We start from the raw sequence: 10,268 nt of genomic DNA, 5'->3' as shown, positions 1-10,268 counted from the left end.
GAACAGTGAGTGCCCTAGACCAATTCATAGAAGACACTGAATACATGATTATTCATTTTTTTTTTGTTTAAAGAACTAGATCATTTAGGAGCTCCCTTCCAACTCTGTGATTCTTTGGAATGCTATGTGCAACTATCTCACAGGAAAAGACTGGCTGATGAGTATAGGCTCTATTGTATTTGTAATTTTGCCAAGTCAGGTTACTCATAACCAATTCACATACTGAATGCCAAAAAAGGCAATGTGTTTCAATAGGAGAGTACTAAAATAACATTAAACTATACTCTTTAGGTCCCTTTAAATCCTGAATCAAATACCTGTGGTCAGAAATTTCATGAGACCAACTGTCTTACCTTTCTATAATAATCCACTACTTGTCCTCTAATGAGATCTCCCTTTTTTTTCCCCTTCTTTCTTTTGACATTTATTGTTCATCTGCTGAGAGAACACACTGTAGAAGCATAAGACAAGATCTTTGCTCTCAAGGAATTAACCACGTAAGTGTTGTGTAACAAAACATTTTTTCATTGGTGTTGCTGAGTACTGTATTAATGTATTAATACAAGTTTGTATCTGGAGATCTTTTTTTAATATTTATTCTCATTTTGTACAAATAATGTTTTTTTATACATTAATAAAATATTCTTGTTTAAGAGTAAAAAAATACCCCTTCCTCCCAAAAAATATAGAATTGCTTGAGCGATAAAGGGGAGAGAAAAAAAATTAAAATTAAAAAAATAATAGTAATTGTAGGTATGGCCAGGTGGTACAGTGGACGGAGCACCAGCCCTGGAGCCATGAGCACCCGAGCCCATATCCGGCCCCATACACCCAACAATCACCCAGCCATGTGATATGCAAGCCACCCCAACCCCACTGTCCTGCAAAAACCAAAAAAAAAGAAAAAAGAGACCTAAAATAAAATAGTAATAATAGTAGGGGTGGCTGGGTGGTGGACAGAGCACTTGTCCTTGAGCCAGGAGCACCCGGTCCAAATCTGGCCTCAGACACCCAACAATCACCCCGCTATGCAGCCCCAGGCAGGTCACCCAGCTCCATTTACCCTGCACCCCCCCAAATAATAATAATAATAATTAACAATGTGCTGCAGTCTGTGTTCCAACAGCACCAACTCTGTCGCAGGTGGATCACATTCTTTATGATAAGTCCATCACAAAAGTTACTTCCATATTTTCCACCACTGTCATTGCTGATCGCAACTCCCTCCTTTCAGATTTCTCCACTACCATGTACTATATTTTCTCTCTCCTTTCACTCTGACTCTGCTGTAGGGTAGCTGAGTGGTGCAACAGACAGATCCCCGGCCCTGGGGCCAAGAGGCCCCGAGCCCCCATACCACCCCTTAGGCCCAGTAGCCACCCGGCCCTATGGTCCCGGATAGGCCATCCAATCCCAGCCCCTTGCAAGAAGTAAAAAAGAAAATGTGTTATATCTGACCACTCTCCCCCCATCATCCATCCTCTCCTCCATCATTCACATTCCCACTCCTTCCCCCTGTCCCCCTTCTCTCCTTCTTATTCCAGATGTCTAAACCCCATTGAGTATATATGCTGTTTCCTCTCCTAGCCACCACTGATGAGAGCAAAGATTCCCTCATTCCCCCTTGCCTTCCCCCCTTCCATATTATTGCAATAGCTCATTGTAATAAAGAAAAATCTTATTATATGAAATATCTTGGTCTATTCCCCCTCTCCTTTTTCTTTCTCCCATTACATTTCCCTTTTTTCTATTGACTCCATTTTTACACCATATTTTATCTTCAAATTCAGCTTTCTCCTGTGCTTCATCTATAAAATCTCCTTCTACCTGCTCTATTACCTGAAAAGGTTCATATGAGTATTATCAGTGTCATTTTTCTATGCAGGAATACATGCAGTTCATCATCATTAAGTTCCTCATATTTTCCCCTTCTCCTCCAATCTCTATGCTTCATCTGAGTCCTGTATTTGAAGATTAAACCTTCTGTTCACCTCTGGCCATTCCAACAGGAACATTTGAAATTCCCCCTGGTTCATTGAAAGTCCATCTTTTTCCCTGAAAGAGGACATTCAATTTGGCTGGGTAGTTGATTCTCCATTGCATTCTAAGCTCTTTTGCCTTCCGGAATATTATATTCCAAGCCCTATGAGCTTCCAATGTAGTTGCTGCTAAGTCCTGTGAGATCCTGATTGCAGCTCCACAGTATTTGAATTGTGTCCTTCTGGCTGCTTGTAATATTTTCTCCTTGACTTGGGAGTTCTGGAATTTGGCTATAATATTCCTGAGGTTTGGTTTTTTGGGATCTCTTTCTCGGGGGGATTGGTGGATTTCTCTCCATTTCTATTTTGCCCTCTGCTTCTAGGATATCAGGGCAATTTTCCTGTATTAAATCTTTGAAAATGATGTCAAGGCTCTTTTCCTGATCATGACTTTCAGGTATTCCAATAATTTTTAAATTATCTTTCCTAAATCTGTTTTCTATATCAGTTGTTTTTTCAATGAGATGTTTCACATTTTCTTCTAATTTTTCATTCTTTTGGTTTTGAAGTATTGAGTTGTGATTTCTCGTAAATTCATCAATCTCCCCGAGTTCTATTCTTTGTCTGAAGGATTTGTTTTCTTCAGGGAGCTTTCTTATCTCTTTTTCCATCTGGCCCATTCTGCTTTTTAGGTTTGTTTTTTGTTTGTTTTTAGGATTTTTGCAAGGCAAATGGGGTTAAGTGGCTTGCCCAAGGCCACACAGCTAGGTAATTATTAAGCATCTGAGACCGGATTTGGACCCAGGTATTCCTGACTCCAAGGCCAGTGCTTTATCCAGTACGCCACCTAGCTGCGCCCCATTCTGCTTTTTTAAAGCATTCTTCTCCTCAATAACTTTTTGAACTGTTTTATCCATTTGACCTAAGCTGGATTTTAGCATGCTATTTTCTTCAGTATTTTTTTGTATTTCCTTGACTAGGCTGCTGACTTCATTTTCATGTTTTTCCTGCATCTCTCTCATTTCTTTTCCCAGTTTTTCTTCTAACTCCTTCATTTTATTTTCAAAGTCTTTTTTGAGCTCTGTCATAGCCTGATCCCAATTTCTGTTTTTCTTGGAGTCTTTAGATGTAGGAGCTTGTGCTTCCTCATCTTCAGACTGAGTGTTTTTGATCCTTTTTGGGCTCACAGGCAAAATATTTCTCAATGGTGTTCCTGTTTTTTCTCTGCTTGCTCATTTTCCCAGCCTAAGCCTGTTTTGGGGGTGCTTCCTGAGCTTTTGGGACACTCCCACAAGGCTCCCAGTGTGTGAGGCTCTTTCTTCCCTCCTGGTCTGTGAATGACCATAAGTGCCCCTCCTCTGCCATGGGACTGAGGTGGGGTGGGGGTCTGCTGTTCTATGGGGGGGCCTAGACTGTGATCAGGATCTGAATGTGTTCAGAGCCCCAGAGTCCTGTTCCAGGGGCACAGGACAGAGCTCTGAAGTCTCTCTTCACTCCCCTTCCTAGGTTCAGAGCTCATGCCTTGGGGGCTCTTGCTTACCAGCTCCACCTGCTTCTGCTTCCCGTGCTTGCTCTGGCAGAGGGCCCCCGCCCCGTTCCCCAGGTCAGGAAACTCCCCCACTGCTGTGAGACATGGCTCCCAGCACCCTGGGGTTGCCTCCAGGAAGCTGAAGTTCTTTCGCTCTAGCAGGCCACCCCTCTGGCGGACCGCCCCTCCAACCCTGAGGAGTAGAGCCTTCTGCTCTTTTCCAGGTTACCTTGAGTAGGTGAACTGCTTCACTGGGTCCCTCTGTGGGTTCTGTCTCTCGAAATTTTAGTTAGAGTCCTTAGTTTATAAGTTTTATGAGAGAGCGCCTAAGAGAAGATCCTCTCTTGTCACCATCTTGGCTCCGACCCCCGGCTTTTCGTATCTGGAGATCTTAAAGCCTCCTTTTCATTAGTTTCCTAGCAAGCAATTTATATAAAAGAAAGGTTAATAAGGTCTATCTAAACTATTCTAATAAATATACTATATACCATATAAATTGTAGAGGAGGATTTGTATCAGTGGAGCAAGTTTCCACACTGGGTGCTCTCAAAACACTTGAAATCATTTGACTGAACTAGAAAAGAAAAATCCTCTGCATAATAAAAGTCAACAGGTACTTCTTTCTCTTTTATAAACAGTTTGGTCAATCCCTCCATTTATTCATTACCTTGATCTTATCCTGTCAAAGGATGAGTATGTATGTCAGCCAGAAAGGAATGGCTATCTGGTCAAGTCTGGGGCGGGGGAGGTGGAAAGGGAGCTAAGCCTCCTTCTCTCCCAATTTTGTTGACTTATTTATTGTCATTTTAATTCTGGATTCTGTGAGAAAAGAGGAATGGGAGAGGAAATAAGCATCTAAAGTGGAGAAAGGAGGAAAAAAATTGTGGTGGTAATTTCGAGGGGTCTAAATTTGGGGGAAAGACCAAAACTTGAATTTGGGGCAAGAGATCTAGAAAAGAACCTGAAATAAATTGTAAGAACAATTTGAATATCAGAAGGAAATGAATTCAATCTGAAGGAAGAAAAGGATTAAAGAATAGAGATCTTGGGGCAGCTAGGTGGCAGAGTGCATAGAGTATTGGCCCTGGAGTCACAGGGATTTGAGTTCAAATCCATTCTGAACATTTATTAGTTGTATGACCCTAGGCAAATCATTTAACCCCAATTGCCTCAAAAAAAGAAAGGAAAAAAATAGAGACCCTAAGACTCAAAAACAAGGAAAAGAAGAAAGTCCTTGGCTAGAGATGTTAAGTTAGAAAAGGTAAGTGAATTCAATAGAGGTTAATTAAGAAAGAGGAATAGCCGTAAAGTTGATGAGACTAAGAAAAGGAAATTGTATGTGTTTGTCAAGATGTCAGTAGGTGAAGAAAGATGCTAAAGGTTACATAGATAAGTATATAGTAATTTTTTAAAATGATGTTGAATTTCAATCACTATGGAAACTAGAATAAATTTTGTAAGAATTTGAATTGCATGTAATTTTTTTTATTTCTTCCACAGTCAAATGATTGCTTTTTATGATTCAAGTAGGCTATTTTTCTTCCTAGAGAAATGATAGTTCTTCCTGTCCACACTCAGGTTATTAAAGTCAATGAAAGAAACAAAAACAAACAAGACAAGCAAAAACAATAACAAGAAAAACCAATAGGGCTAAAATGAGGAAAATAAACTGAAGAAGCAAGGAGGAAATGCGATCCTTGTCTGGAGATTAGAGGTAGGAGAAATGTCACTCCGAAAATAAAAGTAAGGAAAATAATAATTATATTTTTTGGAATTAAAACACACACAGATATACACAGACACATAGACACACACACACACACAAGCAGATCCCTAAAAATGAAGGTTCTGGATGTTCTGAGGGGTAAGCAGCTACTTTTTCTACAAGGAAGAGTTTTATTAGGTGAGAAACCATCCAGTAAGGGTCATAGAACAAAGAGATGTAGTGGTTGATAATTTCCTGCTTAGGGGTTAATAATAATAGAGAGATCTGTAGTCTTCCCAGGCCATTTGTCTAAGGTATAACAGATAGCCTAACAAGATTTGTCAAAAACAGATGATTACTACTAGCTTCTGGTGATGCTAAAGAGCACAAATTAATACTGCAAGATGGTACCAAGAAAATGTGGCCAAAAATATGATGAATCTTGGGCAAAATAATTAAGGCCATGAGATAAAGTTGTGCTTTCCTCACTGTGTCCTATTGAAAGCAACAGAAAACAACAACTGATTTGTAAACAACTGGCTGGGCTTCAGGAAATGTGATTTGTATTCCTGCCCCAGGGTTTAAATTATAAGTGGTATAGACTCTTGGTTAAGTAAGAATATCCTACAAACCTTAGGAAAATATAGTTGCCTAGTCATAAGAGATTTAAAAGTAAAAGGATTGGCAAGGGGAAAATGTTCCTTTCTGTATACCTACCAAGATAAATACTATAAAGAGCAGTTTCGGTGTAGGGAGAATAGCAATGAGATACCCAGAAGTTCACAGGCATCAAATTCCAAGAAAGATGCTAGTAGTTCAACTAATGACCTCAAATGTCATTGCTTAAATGTTCAAAGTTTAGATAATAACCAAGGAGACATATTTGTCTTTATAGATATCATTCTGACTTGGTAGGATAAAACTTTGGACTGGAATATGACACTGAATTTTTAATCTTTATTAAAAAGAAAAAGGGTACTGAAAAGGGAATAGGTAGTATCAAAAATTAAGAAGGCAAAATATATGTGAAGAAATGCAGTAAGTCGGATATGGGGGAAAGAGAAAATTAAAGCAGTTCTTGACAGAGAGGACTCAGAGGAGAATGGAAAAGTGATCCCAAGTCTGGCAAGAGATATGTTAAAGTAGTAAGAGCTTCAATTATCCAAATATCAGAGCTCTCTCTTCAAAAAAGCAGAATAGCTATTAACTTTTTGGGTTTCCCTAAATGAATTTTAGCCTTCAAAAGTTGGAAGAACCAATAAGTGGACAATTTACTCTGTATCTGATTATCAATAAGAAGGAAATATTGGCTTCTGGGGTAGAAATGATGGAGTGTTACTACTCCTGCCTAGAGTTTGTGATAGAAAATGAATGAATGAATGAGCATTTATCAAGCCCCTATTATGTGCCAGATACTATGTTACTGGGGATACAAATAGAAAGATGATGTGATCTTGACCTTTAAATAGGTTACATTTTAATGGGGAAAGATATCATATTAAAAGGATTAGTACACAGGGAAGGAAGTCCTGATCTGTGTGATCACATGAATGGTGAGTGGAAGCTCAGGGTCATCAACTGGCAGGTTCTTTCTAGAAGTAACAGTACCATTGATTTGATTGCTGTGCCTTGAGAAATAGATAGAAATTGAGGTGAAAAGGTGATACAAGGCAGCATATAGAAGGAAAATTGCCCTGGGTCAATATATATATATATGATATGAAGATAAGTCATGATCTGAGTCCATAGATATAGTGGACTAAAATGGCTTATTTAGGAATGAAAGTCATGGTTAGAATGTACTCTAGACTTGGGGAAAGTTGATGTCAAAGTATAGATGTCTACCCCCAAAAAAGGATATGATCCTATAATGAAAAAGTCTTTAGGAGAAATCAATCCAGGAGGGACAGAAAATTTTCAAGAATGAAATTCCAAAGACAGAGAAGGAAACATGGTAGTTGTTTAAAGAGACTAATAGGAATGTACTTGAAATCATTAAATTGATTCAAATTTTTAAGATATTTGCAGTAGATAAAAAAAGCAAGGGCAGATAATAGAGGACAAACTTAAGAGTTGGCACAGTCAAGAACACCAAAGCTCAGAATTAGTAAGAAAAATCCAAGAAACTTAGGATGATAAAGAGATGTGTGAGGGTGGCATGGGGGCTGGTGTCAGGCAATTTTGGAGGAAAAAAGAGCTTTCAAAAAAGTCATAGGAATGTTGCTTGGAGTAAGTGAGATTAAGATTGACAACAAAGAAAAGCCAGAGCTGCTCAAATCTTAGTTTAAGATCTAGGTAGGTAGCACAATGGATAGAGCTCTACATCTAAAGTCAGGAAGGCAGAGTTCAAATCCAGCCTCAGAAGCTTGTCAGCTGTGGCATCCAAGGCAAATCTTTAATCTCTCTGCTTCCATTTTCTTATCTGTAAACTGGGGATAATAATGGCATCTCCCAGAGTTGTTTGTAAGTACAATAGACAGGCAGGTGGCACAGTGACTTGAGCACTTGCCCTGGAATCAAAAGAAACCAAATTCAAATCCAGCCTCAGACACTTGACACTCACTGTGTGACCTTGGGCAGGTCACTTAACCCTAACTGCCTCACATCCAGGGCCACTCCAGTTGTCTTGATTTTTATCTGGTCACTGAACCCAGGTAGCTCTAAGGAGAAGAAAGTGAAGCTGGTGATTTTGCACAGCACTCAAAGTCAATTCACACACATGTCATGGCATCTCTTCCCTGATGAAGGACAAATAACAAAATGAGATGTTTGCACACTTTGTAAATATTAAGTCATTACATAAATACTTGTAATTCTTCAGTGTCTGTTTTCAATACCAAGATGAATGGCCATTACCCCAAATAAGTAAAGAGAAGAGAGAATTTAGCTGTTTTTGATAAATTCAAATCACTTGACCCAGATTAACTATGTTCTCAGGTTCAGAAAAAATGGGCAGGTATCATTACTGTGCCACTGATAGTAATATTTAAAGATTCTGGACAATAGGAAAGGTACTTTAGGACTGGAGAAGAAAAAGTTTTGTCCCAAGTTTTTTTAATTGGAGTAAAATAGAATTTAGGGCAGTGATCTTGATTTGAGTTACTGAGGAAAACCTAGAACAATTCATTAAAAGGATGGCTGGTGAACCTGTAGAAAAGGAAGCAGTGATCATTACCAAGAGCCTATATGCTTCATTAAGACCTGTTGTGTCAGACTAACCTTATTCCCCTTTCTGAAAGAATTATTAAATTGTTAGATGAGGGGAATGTCATAGAAATAATTTGTTTTAGCTAAGCATTTGATGAAAAAAATTCTGTATTATACTTGTGGAGAAGATGAAGAAATGTGAACTAATAGATTATAATATTTCTTATAATTCAACTCTATTTTTAATTCTGAATTACTCCTTCCTTCTACCTCCCCCATGAGAAGGCAAGAAAAAATAAAACCCATTACAATATGTATAGTCCAAAAAAAGGCAAATTCCTACAAAAAAGGAAAAAAAGAAGGAAGGAAGGGAAGGGAAGGAGGAAGGAAGAAAGAACATGTTTCAGTCTGAATCTGAGACCCTAAGCACTCCATCTGGAAGTTTCTTCATGTTTCTAGCATGTTTCTTCATGAATTCTTTGGAATTGTGCTTGATTGTGTGCTGGTAAGAATTCCTAAGGCTTTCAGAGTTGTTTATCTTTACAATATTGTTCTTATGGTATAAATTGTCTCCCTGGTTCTGGTCACTTCACTTTGTATCAATTCGTACAAGTCTTCTCAGGTTTCATTCTGAAACCACCCATCATCACTTCTAATACCACAGTAGTATTCCATCGCATTCATATACCATAACCTACTCAGCCTTGCCCCAATGGATTGTTATCTTCTTAGTTTCCAATTCTTTGCCACTTTGCTGCTATAGATATTTTTGTACATATGGGCCCTTTTTCTCTTTCTTTGATCTCTTTAGAATATTAGTAGGGATTAGATAGTAGTATCAAGAAGTCAAAAGGTATATACAAGTCTAGTAGCTTCTTAGGTTCAAAATTGCTTTCCAGAATAACCAGACAAGTTCAAAGCCTCTCTAACATTCAGTTATTTTCCCTTTTTTGTCCACTTTGCCAATCTAATATGGTAAAGTGGTATCTTAGAATTTTAATTGGCATTTCTATCACAATTAGTGATTTAGAGCATTTTTTCATAACTATTCATAGCTTGGATTTCTTCCTCTAAAGGCTATTTGTATTCTTTGATCAGTTATCAATTAGAGAATGACTCTTATTCTTACAAATTTGATACAGTTCTATAAATTTTATAGATGAGAAATTTATAGTTATTTCTACTGAATTTCATCATATTGGATTCAATCCAGCATTCTAGCCTGTCAATATTTTTTTGGATTTTGATTCTGTCAAAGAAATTTGCAGGAAATATTTTCCCAATTTCCTCCTCTTCTAATTTTATTGGTTTTGTTTATGCAACAACTTTTTTAAATTTAATGTAACCAAAATTGCCCTTTTAAAACCCTATTTCCTAGTCATGAACTCTTCCACTATTCATGGATTTAACAGGTAATTTCTTTCATGCTTTTCTAATTTGTTTATGATGTCATTCATATCTACATTATGTGATAACATGGAGCTCATGCATTGTTCAGGGAAGACTAACACTTCTGGTGCTTTTTCTGACCTTTTCAGGGCTGCTCATTCATCTGTGGTATCCGCCTTCACCCAATACCTTTGGCTCTAAGAATCTGTAGGATGTAGAACACCCACTCCCAAGCAAACCATCTCAGCAGATGGGTTAAACCAGGTTGAGAGTAACCTAGAGGCCTCAAATCTATTGGTGAGTTGAGGGAGTATTCACCCAAAGCATGCAAAAACTTTCCCCTAGCAGAATGGATGGATGAGAATAATTTGGTCCAATGGCTGAAGATGGCTGATACAGGCATCAAAGGTGCCACAGTAATTCATTGCACCCTGAGCCACTGCCAGTAATCTTGACTTTTGTCTTGCCACTGGTCTTTGATGGCTCAGGAAGAGAGTAAGGCTGAGGACTCTATATCACT

Source organism: Macrotis lagotis, chromosome X, assembly GCF_037893015.1.
Source record: "Macrotis lagotis isolate mMagLag1 chromosome X, bilby.v1.9.chrom.fasta, whole genome shotgun sequence".
NCBI classification, from domain to species: domain Eukaryota; kingdom Metazoa; phylum Chordata; class Mammalia; order Peramelemorphia; family Peramelidae; genus Macrotis; species Macrotis lagotis.
Note: the sequence above shows the minus strand (reverse complement) of the source record.